The sequence below is a fragment of the Mauremys mutica genome, chromosome 7 (assembly GCF_020497125.1).
Source record: "Mauremys mutica isolate MM-2020 ecotype Southern chromosome 7, ASM2049712v1, whole genome shotgun sequence".
Taxonomy (NCBI): domain Eukaryota; kingdom Metazoa; phylum Chordata; order Testudines; family Geoemydidae; genus Mauremys; species Mauremys mutica.
This window is the reverse complement of record NC_059078.1, coordinates 26,495,848-26,513,364: the sequence shown is the minus strand read 5'-3', so window position 1 is coordinate 26,513,364 and position 17,517 is coordinate 26,495,848.

Here is a 17,517-nt window from a genome sequence, read left to right as displayed (position 1 = left end):
CATTAGTAGTGTTCTATTTGCAGGATGCTTGGGCTCTTTGGCACAAAATCCCCAAGTAGCCAATTTCTCAGAGCAGTCAGACTGGCAGCCAGACCAGTCTTCCCTAAAATGGGACCTACTACTGGTGCTGAAGACCCTAACCACTCATCTGACTTCTATGTCTGCATTTTATCTCTCTATCAAAACCTGTTTTCTGGTCACCATCATGTTTACTATGCAAATTTTAAAGCTTGCAGCCTTCTCTATGCAGGAACCTTACTGTGTGTTCTGTGATGATAAGGTGGTACTAAGAATTCTGGAGTAGTTTCTCGCCAAGGTGAATTCTCCTTTTATACTTTCCAGGAGATTTTCCTTCCTTCCTTTCTCCTCATAACCCCAGCACCCATCTAGAAGCTATAGAACTCAACCCTCACCAGGGGAAAAAATGGTTTTCTGACCAGCTCTACTGGTAATAAGAGATTGGTGTGTTTGAGCAAAGTGATGTAATTCACATATACCACAGAATTAAAAACAGAAAAATACAAAAGAATGACAGGTTGTCCCAGCAAATTTACTGAGCCAGATGCCTGTTATTTCATTAATTCAAAATAATCAGCTACCAGCATAAAGCCATCCCTTAGCACGGCAGGATCCTCATTAGCTTCCAAAAGTCAGTGTGGTTCAGGCCCTAATCCAACACACACTAAAGAACATGGTTAACTTTAAAAGTAAGTAGTCCTATTAATGTCAGTGAAACTACTAATATGCTAAAAGTTAAGCATTATATAAACTCATTGTTAGATCAGGGCCTAGCTTCCCAAGGGATTTTGTTCCCTATAAGCACAGTGCTTTACAAAGCAAGTTTTACAGGAATTATGTACACAGTGTGTTCTAGAGCTGTGCTCAGTGATGAATATCTTATTTGTTATGAAATGTGTGTTCATTTTGGGTTTTTTGTTCCAAAACGTGGATTTGAATTCAAATAAACATGAGTATGAGCCAAGTGAGAGACCCTCCTCCTACATTAAATCTATTAAAAGCCTGATCATCCTCAATTAAAAAATAAACAAAAGGGCATGACATAATAACTGGCCTGAGCCAGTAACAAGCATTTACTTATGTAGTTTTATTTATTTTTTCACGTGTGTAACTGAACACTATCTAGGCAGACCCACAATAAATTACATTAATACATCAGCTTTAAACATCTGCTCACCCCATGTTAGCCAGTGTAAGCAAACTAAGTCCCCCATCAAATGAAGAAGCCCTAGGACTTCTCCCTTAAATAATCCTCTCACCAAGTGTCTGGGGAAATGCATGAGCCATGCAGAAAACTTGGCCTCTGTTGGATCAAGTAGAGGATCAAATTCCAGAGTTGAGGACTGTCTGTTAAAAGCATGCTGTCTCCTCCCACAAGACAAACGTGTTATAGGGTCTGCTGCATCATATATCCCAGCTGATTTCAAATGACAGGTTAAAACAAAAAGGCACACCAGCAGCCTCAATGCACACAGGACCTAAACTATGAAGATAAAATGCCAACACCTGATGAACTGCACCTGTAAGTGAATCTGCAATAAAAGCTATGGCAGCATCATTGCAGTTTGGGTAAAAACCTCCTGTGCTTGAATTATGGCATCCACTATAGAGGCTGAGAATGGTTGCTCAGTTTTCATTTTTATTTTTTATGCAGGATCTGGAGGCTATAGTTAGAACACTGTGTAGTTGATTAATAATATACAAAAAGGGGGGCGTAAATGCTATTTGCTATAGCAGAGTGTCTCAACCTTTCTGATACCAGGGACTGGCTTGTTGCCTTCCTCAACTGTGTCAGGGAGATCGCAGGGTCTGGCGACAGTTCACGGACTGGTCATTGAGAAACACTGTGCTAGAGGACTAGAACTAATGAAAGAATACACCTTTGTGTCACAGGAATGAGACAGACATCAATGTAAAATAGTAAAAGCCTAGAGGCAGCAGCAATGAAGACATTTTGTTCAATGAAGAAATACACAAAGGGAGAAGTTCATCATCGTTCCCAGGCCCTATACAACACTTAAACTCTGTGTTAAGGGCCAAATTCTGGTCAAATATGAATCAATGGCAAAGAAACCATTAAAAAGGATTATGTGATAAATGTTTAGATGGTTCATAAGGCCACCATGGGCCCTTGGCAACTGAGTGAATTTCAACCAAAATGACTATTAAAATGGAGGACCTGGAAGAAAAAGAAGGAAGAACGGATAAAGCTAGAGGGCTGGATGAGGCATTAAAGTGTGTTAAACCGTAAACCATAAAAACCTAACATGACCCAGATTGCTCTTTGCTACACAGGATTATATCATGACAGTATGGTAGATTGTCATGAGCAGCTGAAAACTTTAGATAGAAAATTCTAGCCCATCTTGGATGAGGGCGAGGATATAATGCCAGCCCTCCCTTGTCTTCATAGGGGGATATTTGGTCATACCATGGGGAATAGATATCTTTTGGAGTCCTGGGGAAGGGCGGTCTCAGCTGTGCTGGAGCTTTCCCACTCCCACTCCTGGGTGGAGAAAGGGCAGGGGAGAAGGGAGAAGTTGCTCCCTCTCTTCTTGCTGCCATTGGCTAGGCTGAGGTGGGAACGGAGAGCGGAGTGGTGTTGCTGGGTATAAAGCACATGCAGCACCCATCCTGCTGCTGTTGCTACCCTGTTCTGTAATCTTCTATAATCCCCAAAAAGAGGGAGCGCTAAAATTGAGGAAGGTAACAAAAAGAAATGTAAATGTTAAATAAGGTGTTGCGATGGACTACCTGCCATTGTTAATAATTTGTGAGAACAGAGCAAACACCTCATTGGAAGCACCAGGGTTGTGTGCTTTCTAAAGTATAATGTGTAAAGACACTTATTGTAGCAATTGCTGCATAGTAATGACTGATTTAAACCGTGAAAACAGACAGGCTTTTTTTCTGGATGCGTTGTAATGGATAAATCTCAAGTGATTAATGAGTTACTGGTGAACATGTATAGACCCAACTGATTACTCTGTATGGCTTTCATTCACTGACTGAACACAGCAATTCAATTGGAAAAGCCTCAGAATGTAGACCTTTGAAAAGCTTAAACACACAAAAATGTTACACTTTTTTGTGCCTGCAGTAAACATACATTAAAGCAAGACATCCACCACATGTTTAAACCACATACAGATGGAGATACACACGCATATACCGTGAGAAATAAAAGAAAGTGAAAATAGTGTTCTGAAGCTATTCATTGCTATTCTGTTGCATCTTTTTAAAAGGATTGTGCTAGAAAGAGAGAGTGAGAGAAAGAGAGCGCTCACTCAATATTAACAAAAACAATGTAAGCAAATCAGATTTTCAGACATCACTCTGGTCACAGAAAACACAAATATTCTACAAAAATTAATGGGAGACCTAGACCATGAAAGCCAAGAAATAGGGTCTGAAAATAAGCTTGATTAAGAAGATAATGCTCAAGAAATACAAAGGAAGACTGATTAGCATAGATGGGAACAAGCAGAAGAATAAATCTAACATAGACAGCTGCTCAGATCAGATTGGAGCATATTTAAAAGATGAAAGACAACATGAGGAGCAATTTCTCATTTAGACTGCGGAGGAAGGCCTCCAACTGATGTATTCCTTCTAAGTGGCTTCTGGCCAAGACACAAAGCTCCATCCACAAGAAAATGTGGTAGTTGGTTTGCTTTTATCCTGAGAATCTTTAGAAACACTATGACAGGAATTCCATTAGGAGAAAGGAACTCAAACAGATGAATAAAACAAACTACATCAACAATTATGTTTAAAGGCAGAAAGGCTAAGTAAAATTTAAAAGGATAGATATGAGACTATGACAGGTAGTTCATGTATATGTCAGGTACGTATCTACTCTACCTCTCTGTGATTTTGGAGGGAAAGGCTTTATGTTGATTTTTAAGGGCAAACTCCTCAACTGGTATACACTGGCGTAGCACATTGAAGTCAGCTATACCAATTCACTATTATTGATATTAAATATTTATATTACGGTAGTGCCCAAAGGTTCCTGGTGCAATTGGGGCCCCATTGTACGGAGCACAGTACAAACACAGGAAAGAGAGAAATTCGCCCTGAAAGGCACACAGTCCAAAGACACAATAAACAATCAAACGAATATAGTGAAGAATTCTTACAGCTTTGTTAGTTACACGTATTGCAGGATTTGTTTTTGTTTTTTTAATTGGGTGAAGAGGCACTAGGAAGGAAGGGAGTAAAAAGAACGTGAAGGGGGATAATGGCAGCTTGCACCTGTGACTTACAGAAGATGAGGACTGGCCCCCTTTTTTTTGGTCCCCAGAAGAGTATCTGAAAAGGTGTTAGAAGACCTCATTTGGTGAACTCTCAAATGTGACTCCGATAAGCACTGGTTTCTGGTTACCCCGATTCCTGGACTGAAATTAAAATACAATGGCCTCAGCAAGTCTAAGAGCATTAGGGTGACCAGACAGCAAGTGTGAAAAATTGGGATGGGAGTGGGGAGTAATAGGAGCCTATATAAGAAAAAGACCCCAAAATCTAGACTGTCTCTAAAAAATCAGGACATTTGGTCACCCTAAAGAGCACTCAGTGGCTGGGTATTTTGTGTCAGGCACAGGCAGTCATGGGCTGATGCTATTTTTGTGCTGACTCCTCTCTAATCACGCAACACATTTTAAAATAAAAAATAATAATAGACTACATTGCCAGGAGAGAAAAATCAACAGAGTATCCAAGGGAATATGAAAAGAAATGAAAATTCAAAATATATCTGGAAGAGAAATATAACGGATCAAAAAAAAATCCAACCCCCAAATAAAACTTTTTGATATAGGTGAGTTCTAAAACCTTGGCAACATCTTTGCCCGTCTCCTTGTTTTGCTTTATGTTCATTTTGTATGTCCAAAATTAGAAAATACAAGGAAGTCTGTTCTCTTGACACGTTTAGCTAAGTTTCCAGGCCTAGTCAGATCTGAACATAATATCAGCTCAAACAGTTGGATACTCTTAGGAATTTTAGAATGGAGAAAGTTTTCCATTCAAGAATAAGACAACTTTCTGGAGATCACACATACTAGTTTCCATTAAAAAAACAGCATTTACCCGAAGTCCCCATGTTGCTGTATCTGCAATATTAAATAACTCCTGTATCTAAAATATTTCTGTGAAGTAGCTGTTCATTAATATTGACTTTTTATTGGGACCACTGTACAGGGTCTTGATTTAGCTCGCATGGAAGAAACTAGCTAATCCCTCCCCCCACCCCCATTAAGTTCAACAGTGCAGGATCCAAACTTAAAAAGCATAACATTTTTATTTAAAGACATAGGAAAAAAATGTTGTGCAGTCCCTCATAAGCAATAAAGATCCCAATCCAAAACGTGTTAACACCAGTGAAAAGACTCCTATTGAACTTTGGATGAGACCCAAAATTGTGACAAATAAACATAATCTACTTATTGCCCTCTCTTTCCTCAAATATAAACTCTGTTGTTTTTTTGTTTTGCTATTTTTTAATATCTAAAAATGCACTGGGGAAAATGTAGAACAAAAGTAATTTTTATTTTAATAGTACCTTAGAACTTCTAGAAACGCCAAGCTTCTGACTGGATCATATACTGTATTATCCAACAGTGCCGTATAAAGATCCCCATTACCTCTTGTGATGAGTGGGTTACTGTAAACAGATAACTGAGAGGTTAGCATTAATGCTTCAAAATGTAACGTGCTTATTACAGTATTATTCTTTTAGTTAGGCATATTGATAGAATTTTCTGAAGTCAAAACTTAATATAAAATATATGTGAGGATATTATCTGCCAGGGTTCTTTCCAAATTAATACAGTATCTATTTTTGAAATGGGGCTTCTTATTATTAATATACATTTCTATTTCAGAAGCATGGTTGGGTTACATTAAAAATACGTAAAAGGGAAAAAATGGTATGGCTTCACGAGCTGTGTAGGAGGTCCATATTAAATCAACATGAAAGCTTTTAAATTTTTTATACATGTTGACATTTTGTAAGCTTTTACAGCTAATAGATCAAATTGTTCTACATGACAAAAATCAGAATCCAAAGCATGTAATGATACTGCAGTTTTCAAATAATGGAGAAATTCTTCTCCAAACTCAGCAGATTTACAAATGCTGGCTGGAGCAGATTACCATAAATGATTATGTCTTTTTTTAGATTCTTTGAATGACCAAAGCTGCCATTGATTTCAGTGAGTGTTTTGGTGCTCAAGGAAAGCCTGCTCCAGTAACGATTTAACTATGCACTTACTTGTGATCATGTGACGACTCATCTTGACTTCTATGGGACTACTGACATGCTGAAAGTTAATTGTGTTCTTCAGAGCTTTGTTGGATCAGAGCTGAAATGCTTGAGTGATTCCCTGCATGTGTAACTTACTGGTACATACTGTATCATAAAGTACTATACCACAAGTCATTCTATGCATTTGAAAAGCATATGATTTTCAATCTCAGATAACCAGGTCTTCTTTTAAGTTCTGTGGCATGTCAGTGAAAGGCTTGAAAGCTCTTTGGTGTGTGTTTGTGTAGCACCTTGGTCTTTTACTTCTGCTCCTAGGTGGTATGGTAACACAAATAATAATAATAATAGATTTTAAAATGTATTAGACCTGAATCTTTATGTAGAACTACCCTTTTAAGCAAGCTTCAAGAGACTGCTTGCAGTAATTGCAAGAAAATGTTACATTTACATATTATATTGTAAATTAAATAGTAATACTTTGGTACCACAAACAATGCATTCTAATTCTATGGTTTGTTCTCATAACTTGCACTTACTTTTAAAAAACCACTTTAGGAGTAAATTCATACTCCATAACAATCCAAACAAATTGGGAAAGAGTTCCATAGATTAGCTGAGTAAACCAATCTATTCAATTTCCTAATTGTTAATAATATATGTATTGTAGAAATCATCAATCTTTTTTGTTTCAAACTACTTATTATAATTTCTAATGTATAGATATCTTGTCCAGTTAAAATATTTTCAACTTGGCTTTGAATATTTATTGAAATCCAACCTATTGTAAAATACAGGCTAAAATATCCTAGCAAAAGTCTAACAGAAATATACAATCAAATAATTAAAAGCAAAGTCCAGTTAAAAGTCCAATAAAATAATTTACTGAAACTGCACAGTAACAATATAGAGTGTTTTCCTGAAATTCAGCAAAGGCTTCTCCTATGATAAGTCACTGAAAACTGAAAAAGTTTTAAAGATGCTTATTTAAAAATAATAATATTCTGTCATATTGACTCATTTTAGGTCCATATAGTAATGGGCAAACATCACAAAGTTCAGAGGCCTGGTATGGATTCTAATCTAAATGTTATTTGCTGATTTATGAACATATTCATATCAAATCTTGAATCCATTTGAACAGGCTGTAATGGCTGTTGCTTTCATGAACCTCAGACTATGATCATGAAGTTCACAAACATATGCTTCCAGGAGGTCTCATAGTGAATGAATTCAGGGGCAGCATCACTATTGTGAAGGTTCAGGATTAGCTAATCTCTATTAGTAGCTAGGGCGCCTGTAGCAACTGTGTAGTTTGAACTATGGCCCATACATGCTAACACAGTGTTGCTAAGGAACTCATAATAGGTCCTAGCACAGTGTTACTAGGGAACCCTTCATAAAGTCTAGCACAGTGTAGCTATGGTTACAGAACATCTCTGCTCTCCACCCAGGTCTTTACCTAAATAGCTGCAGCAGGGAATGAGAATGCTTCTGTGCCCCCGTTTTCCAACTGAGTTTCTATTTGTGCTCTGCTTTCTCCCATCCCCACCTCCTTTATGAATTGAGGGGGAGAAATCCAGACCACGCAGCCTGGTAAAAAGCCTTTTAGAAGGAAAAATGGCTGCCTGGTATCTCCGAAAGTTTGAGGAGGGGGCCACCCAATATAAGCATAGAGCAAGGGGTAGGGCATGGAGCATCCCTGAAGATTTCAAAGGTAAGGCAGAGCAAAGAGCCCCGCTGCTTAAAGTTAAGCATATGCTTAAGTGCTTTGTTGAATAAGTGCATAATTTATATAAAGAGAGAGATGTATAGTATTCTAAATGTTTATTTTCCTTGTGTTCTCTTCCAGGTTCAAATTTATTTTAGATTATAAAGAATCTAATGAATGGAGCTATGCTCTCACTCTATCTAAACAGATTTTTTAAAATCTGACAAGTATAGGGGAAAATATTCAACACTATGGGATTATCATCCTGGTCTACGTAATATTCTGATGCCAAGAATGCATTAATATCTTGTTATGCAAAATTACCCTAAGGCACTACCTGGGCCCTAATAAAATAATAACAGTGAAGTCAAAAAGAAATAGAGTATATAAAATAGCAACTGCATATGATACCAACTATGTAACAGCCAAAAATAATAATTTTTGGCATGCTGTCCTCAAACTATGTACTCTTAGTGCTGCTTAGAAATAGGCCGTTTTCTATGTACACTTTGAAATATTTCTATTTAAGAACTATTAGGAAAATATTTTGGAAATACAGTGTTTGAGCATGTGGAATAAGTTACCTCCCACAATTATGTGAACTACTGTATTGCAGAACTATATTAGCTTCCCGGTAGCTAATGAACCATGTCATTAATTACAGACATTAAAAATAAAAATTACTCCAAGGCAAGCCAAATATTGACAATAAATAAAAGGGTCAAGAACGACAAAGTAGCCATTTGATTCTAAACCAATTGTGCTTAATTTTTACCCTCATTCTTCTCAAATTTAATTTGAAGCAGATTAACTTGATTTTATATGTCAAATCTGACAGCTATATATGTGACCCCAATGAAAATTCTCTCAAAGGCTACGTCGCTCAAAGACTTCCAACAAAAGTGTGAAGTACTTTAAAGGAGTGTTTATTACACTCCTGGCTTGCTCTCACTCTGTGATCTTATTGGATATAGTTAAGGAATTAAGTTTTGAAATGTTTCCCTTTGACTCATTGAGAAAATGACCTTAAATTATAAATGAAGCATTTTTAAATTGGTGAATAGTAGCCACAGTTGCCCAATATGTGAAGAGGCTCACCACCCCAAAAGAACTGAGTCTGTCTGAAATACAGTAATTTGCCAGAGCTCTAGGACCTGCAAAGGAACCATGGCTGCTACATAAACCTTGAAGATGGTGGAGTGTCTAATCCCTGCAGAAGGGAAAAATACCTGTTAGTCCAGTCCATCCCTCCTTGCTCTCTTTGTCAAGGCTAGAACTGAGAGAGGAGGGATAGCTCAGTGGTTTGAAAATTGGCTTTCTTAAACCCAGGGTTGAGAGTTCAATCCTTGAGAGGGCCATTTAGGGATCTAGGGCAAAAATCTGTCTGGGGCTTAGTCCTGCTTTGAGCAGGGGGTTGGACTAGATGAATTCCTGAGGTCCATTCCAAGCCTGATAATTTCTTTTTTAAAAAAAGACACAACTATCCCTGTAGTTATTGTGTAAGAACTGCCATCGTGTCCCCCTGACTTCAATGGGTGTTGTAAGCAGTGTACTCAGCATTTTGCACGATTAAGCCCCTATTATCCTGTTAAGCTCTGGCATATCACACGCCCAGATCCCAGAACATCAGAGAATGCTGAAGAAGTCCATCATTGTTAAGTTTGATTAGATTTGTTGGGATGGATGGTATCCAAGAAATGCCAGTAAGTGCATTAGACAAAGACTAAATGGATTCTGAATGAAGTCTTACTTTCCCCCAACATTAATGGCTGCTGCTGTTGAAGAGCCACAGCATCTGTTATTTCCACAGGAAAGTAAGCCTGTCCACTTCCTTTTGTAATGTTTCTCACAGGGGTGAAGGTAACTTAAAGGACTTACCGGTAGGTCAGAGTCCTGAGCAGGGGCATGGCCTCAACCAGAAGAGGTGGGGCATTTCAACATTTAAAGGCTCTGGGGCTCCAGCTCTGGCTGGGAGCCCCAGGGCCTTTAAATCACCCTGGAGCTACCAGCTGCAGAGGCTGCTGGGAACTCAGGAGAGAATTAAAGGGCCCGAGGCGGCAGGGCTCAGGTAGTGATTTAAAGGGCCTGGTGCTCCTGTCACTGCAGGGAGCCCTGGGCCCTTTAAATCGCCACCAGAGCCCAGCTGCCAGAGTCCCGAGGCTCTGGCAGCAATTTAAAGGGTCCGGGGTTCCCCGCAGGGGCCGGAGCTCCAGGCTTTTTAAATCCCAGCCCAAGCCCGGCTGCTGGAGCTCTGGCGGTGATTTAAAGGGCCCGGGGTTCCCCATAGTGGCCAGAGCCCCAGGCCCTTTAAATCACTGCCGTAGAAGCCGGTCTGGTCCGGCACTGGACTGTACCAGCTTACTTTCACCTCTGGTTTCACAGCATAAACATGAGAAGTTAGGTAAAAACAAAATACGGTTGCTGGAAGGTTGCAACATAACACTGTTATTTCCTAAAATTCAGAATGATAACACACAAGAAGCCAGAGACAGAGAGAGAATGGAAGCTGCTCCATAAAAGTAAAATTCACCCTACCTTACTCTAGCTCAGGGGTTCTCAAACTTCCTTACTCTAGCTCAGGGGTTCTCAAACTTTTGTACTGGTGACCCCTTTCACATAGCAAGCCTCTGAGTGCAAGCCCCACCCCATATAAATTAAAAGCACTTTTTAATATATTTAACACCATTATAAATGCTGGAGGCAAAGCAGGGGTTGGGGTGGAGAGTGACAGCTCGTGACCCCCCCATGTAATAACCTCACGACCCCCTGAGGGGTCCCGACCCCGAGTTTGCTCTAGCTGGCTGCCTGCTGACTATCTGCTGCTAGGCCTAGGTTACACGCTTCCCTACAGAACTCCCGGCAAGCAGGACCAGGAAAAAACCTTGAGCATTTAAAGTGACAGCTTACAATTTCAGTACACCACACTTCCTCAGTACAGGTGTAATGATGCTCCAGACTTCTCACTCAGTATGTTTTGGCCCTGTGTCACAGGAGGACAAGTGAGAATAATGGTCTTCATTTGAATATAAAATTACTTTTTTTCTTCTAGACAATTGAGGAAAATTCTCCCCTACCAAGCTTGCTGTGGATCTGGGTAGCTAAGAAATGGATGAACATGCTGTACTCCATGCTGAGTGTGCCACTGTTCATTCACTCGTCAGCTCTATTATTTGACTGTTTATACAGAAAGTGGGTTCAATAGAAAAGTCCACATCATTGATAAGAGGCATATGTTTTTTTCTTACTCCGCCCATGGTATAGCCCTTTTCATGCTATTGGGCTTTTTACTGAAGAACAGGCTATATGACACATTCTGTGTACGTTTCAGATGAGAACAGGTTACTTGATTCTTGTTTAAGGTAGCTGGCAGATTGCTTATTTCAACAGAGAGAGACTTTGCATTGACATCAACATGCTCTGGATCAGGCCCTTTGGAATAGATAAGGAACTGGTTAAAGGGGAGACTACAACGAGTCGTACTGAAGGGTGAACTGTCAGGCTGGAAGGAGGTTACTAGTGGAGTTCCTCAGGGATCAGTTTTGGGACCAATCTTATTTAACCTTTTTATTACTGACCTTGGCACAAAAAGCGGGAATGTGCTAATAAAGTTTGTGGATGACACAAAGCTGGGAGGTATTGCTAACACAGAGAAGGACCGGGATATCATACAGGAAGATCTGGATGACCTTGTAAACTGGAGTAATAGTAATAGATGAAATTCAATAGTGAAAAGTGCAAGGTCATGCATTTAGGGATTAATAATAAGAATTTTAGTTATAAATTGGGGACACATCAGTTGGAAGTAACAGAGGAGGAGAAGGACCTCGGAGTATTGGTTGATCCCAGGATGACTATGAGCCGCCAATGTGATATGGCCGTTAAAAAAGCTAATGCGGTTTTAGGATGCATCAGGCGAGGTATTTCCAGCAAAGATAAGGAGGTGTTAGTACCATTATATAAGGCACTGGTGAGACCTCTTCTGGAATACTGTGTGCAGTTTTGGTCTCCCATGTTTAAGAAGGATGAATTCAAACTGGAACAGGTTCAGAGACGGGCTACTAGGATGATCTGAGGAATGGAAAACCTGTCTTATGAAAGGAGACTCAAAGAGCTTGGCTTGTTTAGCCTAACCAAAAGAAGGTTGAGGGGGGATATGCTTGCTCTTTATAAATATATCAGAGGTATTAATATTAGGGAGGGAGAGGAATTATTTAAGCTTAGTACCAATGTGGACACAAGAACAAATGGGTATAAACTGGACATTAGGAAGTTTAGACTTGAAGTTAGACGAAGGTTTCTAACCATTAGAGGAGTGAAGTTCTGGAACAGCCTTCCAAGGGGAGTAGTGGGGGCAAAAGACATATCTGGCTTTAAGACTAAGCTTGATAAGTTTATGGAAGGGATGGTATGATGGGATAGCCTAATTTTGGCAATTAATTTTGGCAATTGATCTTTGATTATCAGCAGGTAAGTATGCCCACTGGTCTGTGATGGGATGTTAGATGGGATGGGATCTGAGTTACTACAGAGAATTCTTTCCTGGGTGCTGGCTGGTGAGTCTTGCCCACATGCTCAGGGTTTAACTGATTGCCATATTTGGGGTCGGGAAGGAATTTTCCTCTGGGGCAGATTGGCAGAGGCCCTGGAGGTTTTTCGCCTTCCTCTGCAGCATGGGGCATGGGTCACTTGTTGGAGGATTCTCTGCAGCTTGAGGTCTTCAAACCACAATTTGAAGACTTCAATAACTCAGACATAGGTTAGGGGATTGTTATAGAAGTGGATGGGTAAGATTCTGTGGCCTGCTTTGTGCAGGAGGTCAGACTAGATGATCATAATGGTCCCTTCTGACCTTAAAGTCTATGAGTCTATGAGTTACATTAGGCACTCAGGTTTGAAAATACTGACCTTTATGTTTATTTGTTTTTAAGTAATTATTTTTAAACAGTAGAATGGTGTGAACAAAATCTCACTACTGGTAACATTTGTGTTAAAAATATTGTTTGTGAAATATTTGGCATGTTTTTTTTTGTTTTGATTTGTTTCCAATTTACGTCAATTGAAGATCAAGCCCGAGAAATTTAAGAGATTTAGCTTCTCTTGACTCATCATGATGGATTGTCTTAATCATATGTTACATCACCTATGATTATTTAATAATTTATATATATAGTACAATTTGGCACTCCATCTTCCCTCTTTTTTTCCTTTGGAAACCACATTGCTACCTCTCCAAAAGCCAGACATAAAGTTAGACAGATATGCTGAACATATGGATACCAAGCAAGTAGTTTCCCCAATGAAAATAACCACATAAAAGCTCCTCAAACTTCCTCCTCTACAAATGTAACTTTTTAGTGGTTGGGATGATGGAGATAATAGAAGCTGATAAGCATCCAATCTAAATTTATTGCAGGGGATAAAAGCAGCCAAAATGATAAAATATTGCTGCTATCAAGAAAATGTCCTGGCCAGGGATCCAAATTATTTTCATTTAGTTTCTATTATATTCATGTCCATTTTATCGAAGTAAAAAGAAAAAGAAGAGGACTCAGTGAAAGGCAATTGCTTAAGTTGGCTTTGCTGGAATGTGAGAAAGTTGCTAAAATCCATATAAGAATCTACAACTGCTTTCAAAATATGTCATGGAGAAGAGGAGGCTGTGTTTAATTAAATATCACCCACAAATAAAAGTATGTGTAGTTTGAAAAAATTACAAATCTTTCATTCATTAATCTTGGGATTGATTACATGGTAACTTTAAAGTGACAACTTTTACACCTTTACTAAGCATTAGTGGTGAAATCCTGGCTCCACTGAAATCAATGGCAAAATACCCTTTGACTTTATTTGAGCCAGGATTTCACCATAGATCTCTGTCTTCTCTCCTTCTTACTTGATAACTGTACTGTGAAATAACTGGCCATTTTTTTCTGCATAAATCCAGATCAGAATTCCAATTTTCTACTCATATCTCAAGATTATTGTTCTATTTTCTGACACATTTAGTTTGGTTTTATTGTTGGGTTTTGGGGTTGGTTTTTTTCCAAGAGTTTGAAATTATTATCCATACCATGCCATGTTCTAGAGCCATATTGTCCATCCAATTCTGTTGATGGAGAGGATAAAAATCCAATAGATCTGGAAGGTTATCAGGGCCAGTAACTGAAAGGGAGAAGTGCAGCCTCTTTCACATGACCTAAAGAAAAACCCTTCTTTGGGCTCCACAGGTATCACATTCCATTGTTTTGGGAGGTGTGGGCTGGGAAAGAATGTGGGTGGGTCAATGGTGGTGTTCCCACCACCAACCACATGATATTTCAGTTGATATATTAATGGTTATACTTTGAGGATTGATCCCATGTTATTGAATTTGTACTGGCACCTGATCCTACAAGCTACTAACTGCCTTAATGCTTTGATTCACCAAAACATTTAAGCACATGCTCAATTTTTAAGGAAGTTCTTAAGTCCATGTTGACTTCTATGGGATTTAAGCATGTGTTTAAAGTTAAGCATCTGCTTTCCTGAATAGGGAGAGACTTAATATGTACTAAAATGCTTTGCTGAATTGAGGCCTAAATTCCCATTGAACTCAGTCCTGTGAGGTGAGATGTTCATTGGACTTTTTAACCCAGAGGTACATTTGGGGAACTCGTTACCTCAAAACAGGCCCTCTGCACAGTGCAGGATAAGATTGCTAATGTGTGGGGGAGAGGGATTTATGGTGCAAGTTAAGAGGCTCATAATACTCTCCTGATAGAAGATGAATATGGGAATGTATGCCTCTGAACATAAATGTTAATCTAGAAAAGTGCATGAGATTAATGAAAACTCAAATGAAGAGAAGGAAAATGTAGAACAGAAAATAATAGCTATATATTAAACTCTCACTTTGCATCATTTAATTCAAATGTATCTGCCAGTTGTATCATGTCAACTGCATAAATTAAAGATCATCCAGTGTTACACCCTCCAACCCATCTCATATTCTTAATGTCCAATATAAGAACATGATGAAAAGCAATGGTGATTGCATGCCCCCCTTCTCTTACACCAAACTTGAACCAGTTGCTTAATTTCCCACCAATTCATACATCATTGAACGAGTCTTTATACATAGCTTTTATAATCGCAATTATCTTATCACAATGCTTCCCTTAAAAACAAATCAAATGCCTTTGGAAGTCAATGAAAACACCAAACAGCTTTCATTGCCTTTCTTGCTTTTTTCCATCAGCTGTCGGAGGGTGAATATCTGATCAATGCAGCTTCAGCCTGTTCTAAAGCCACACTATTTCTCGACGACTACTTCCTCTAAAACCAGCCTTTATTTTTTAACAATTACTTTCATCAAGATTTTTTTCCTGGTACTGACAGTAATGTTTACCTCTACAGTTATTCAGATCAGTAGGATCTCCTTTTTTCAAGATGTGGTGCAACTATTGCAATTAGCCAGTCATCTGGTACCTTCTCTTCCTCTCAGACCTTCTTGTATATTTTTTCCCAGTGCTTTGATAACATTTGTCCCACCATCTTTTTGCAGCTTAGCTGTTATATTGGCTATTCCTGCAGCTTTCCCATTTTTTAACTGCTTCACTGCATTTTTCATTTCTTCTTCTGGTGGTGGTACAGTGCTGATATCCATTCTGCCTTGCAAAACTGCCCTATTTATTTAGCATGTCTAGAATACTTGCATCCGGATGAACCAAAGGGTCCAGCAGTACAGCACTTTGTCAAAATGCTCCTTCCAGCACCTCTTTGGCATTTGTTGTAAGTTCACTTGCATTGTTGACTTGATAGTGTTTCCATACAACTTACCTTTTTGTATATTGTTTTAGTATTTTGTTTTCTTGATGCCACCTCTAGTTGTTGAGCCTCCTCTTTTCAAAACTTTTGCTTGTCCAATCTTTGTGATTTCTTTGCTGTTTTGCACAGTGCGTTTACTACTTCAGTTTTCACAGCATTCTTAACTTGTTTACACTTTTCCTGTAATGTTCTTGTTTTGTTGCAGGTTCAGATTTTCCTTCTTTGCTTACATCTTCCAATAACTCCTCCCCCGCACTGTGTTTTGTATCACTTCCTTGAATATTTTACATCCAATCTGTAAGTGAGATTTCTTCATAATCGCAAATTAATGGCCTGAAATGCCCGATAAGTCCCACTTTGTAAGCCTCCTTCACAAAGCTATCCTTTAGTTTATCAAAATGGAAATTTGGTTTTTATTGCACCCATCTTTTATTTGGACTTTAACTTAATATTAATCTTCCCAATTAGTAATTCATGATCACTGCCACAGCTGGCACTTTTAATAATGCATATCCAACAGTGACTCTCATTGATGATAATGTGGCCAGTCTGGTTTTTGGTTTGACCATCTGGTGAATTCCACATAATTTTGAGTCTCATCTTCCGATCTGAGTGGGAAAAATAAGTTTTTACAAGTTCTGTTATCACAGCAGAGCCAACACAACTATGGGAGGATGAGGTAGATTATTCTCTGGCATATTTATTAATTAAATTCTGATCCCAGAAGCTTTTTTTTTAACTGGTAATGACAAAAGACCTATAAAAGCCACAGTTTGACTTTCAGATAAAGAGGGAGTTTGCACAGATAGCAGTTAGGATAAATATTGTATAACTTGTTGACTGATCATATTTGTTCTGGAAGATATTGAGAGAGAATAAACAGAACCCCACATTGCCATTTTTAGAGAGTCACTTTTCAGAGAACAGTATTACCACACTTTATTTGAGATTACATCAATAATCTATTTGTGATACTTCCATGAAATTCAAGATGGTGGGAACTAGCAAAACCCACCAAACATTGCCAGAAGGATTGTATATTGCTTCTTTACTGTTTCAATATGCCAGTTGTTTTTGCAGCTATGTGCAAACCCAGATCTGCCATGTGACTTCATGATGGGAGCTAAAGATGTGTGTCAAATGACAAAACCATGATACTCGCTAAGACTAAGGATTTAAGTAACAAGCAATGGTTGAGGAAATTAGGGTTGTTCTCACTAGGAAAGAGGAGACTTTGTGGTGATCTAATTGATGTTTTTCAGCATATGAAAAGGACTGATAAAATTGATCTAGACAAACTTTTCCCACTGGCAAAAACACAAAAACAAAATGACATAATGCACGGACTAGGAAATTAGGAGCAGATAGGAATTTAACACAAAACTACTGTATTCCACCCAAAGGGAAATACACATATTGAAAAGATTACAAGGAAGGACCAGGCGAGCCGGCAAAATCAATGTGTTCAAGAGATAGTTAAAGAAACTGCAGAGAGAGATGATTGAAGGGCATGGGGAGAAAACAGTACCCTGAAAATGAGGGAAAAGGCAAAGTGTTACTTTGGTTTTCATGCACCTACAATTTCTTAGGCTTTTGAAAAAACATAGACTGAGAAACACGGAAGCAGAAAATTGAGTACTGAGATATTCCAATTGGTTGGTTGAACTCTGAGATACCACCACTGAAATACATTTGTAACTATTTTCAGATGACAGGATTT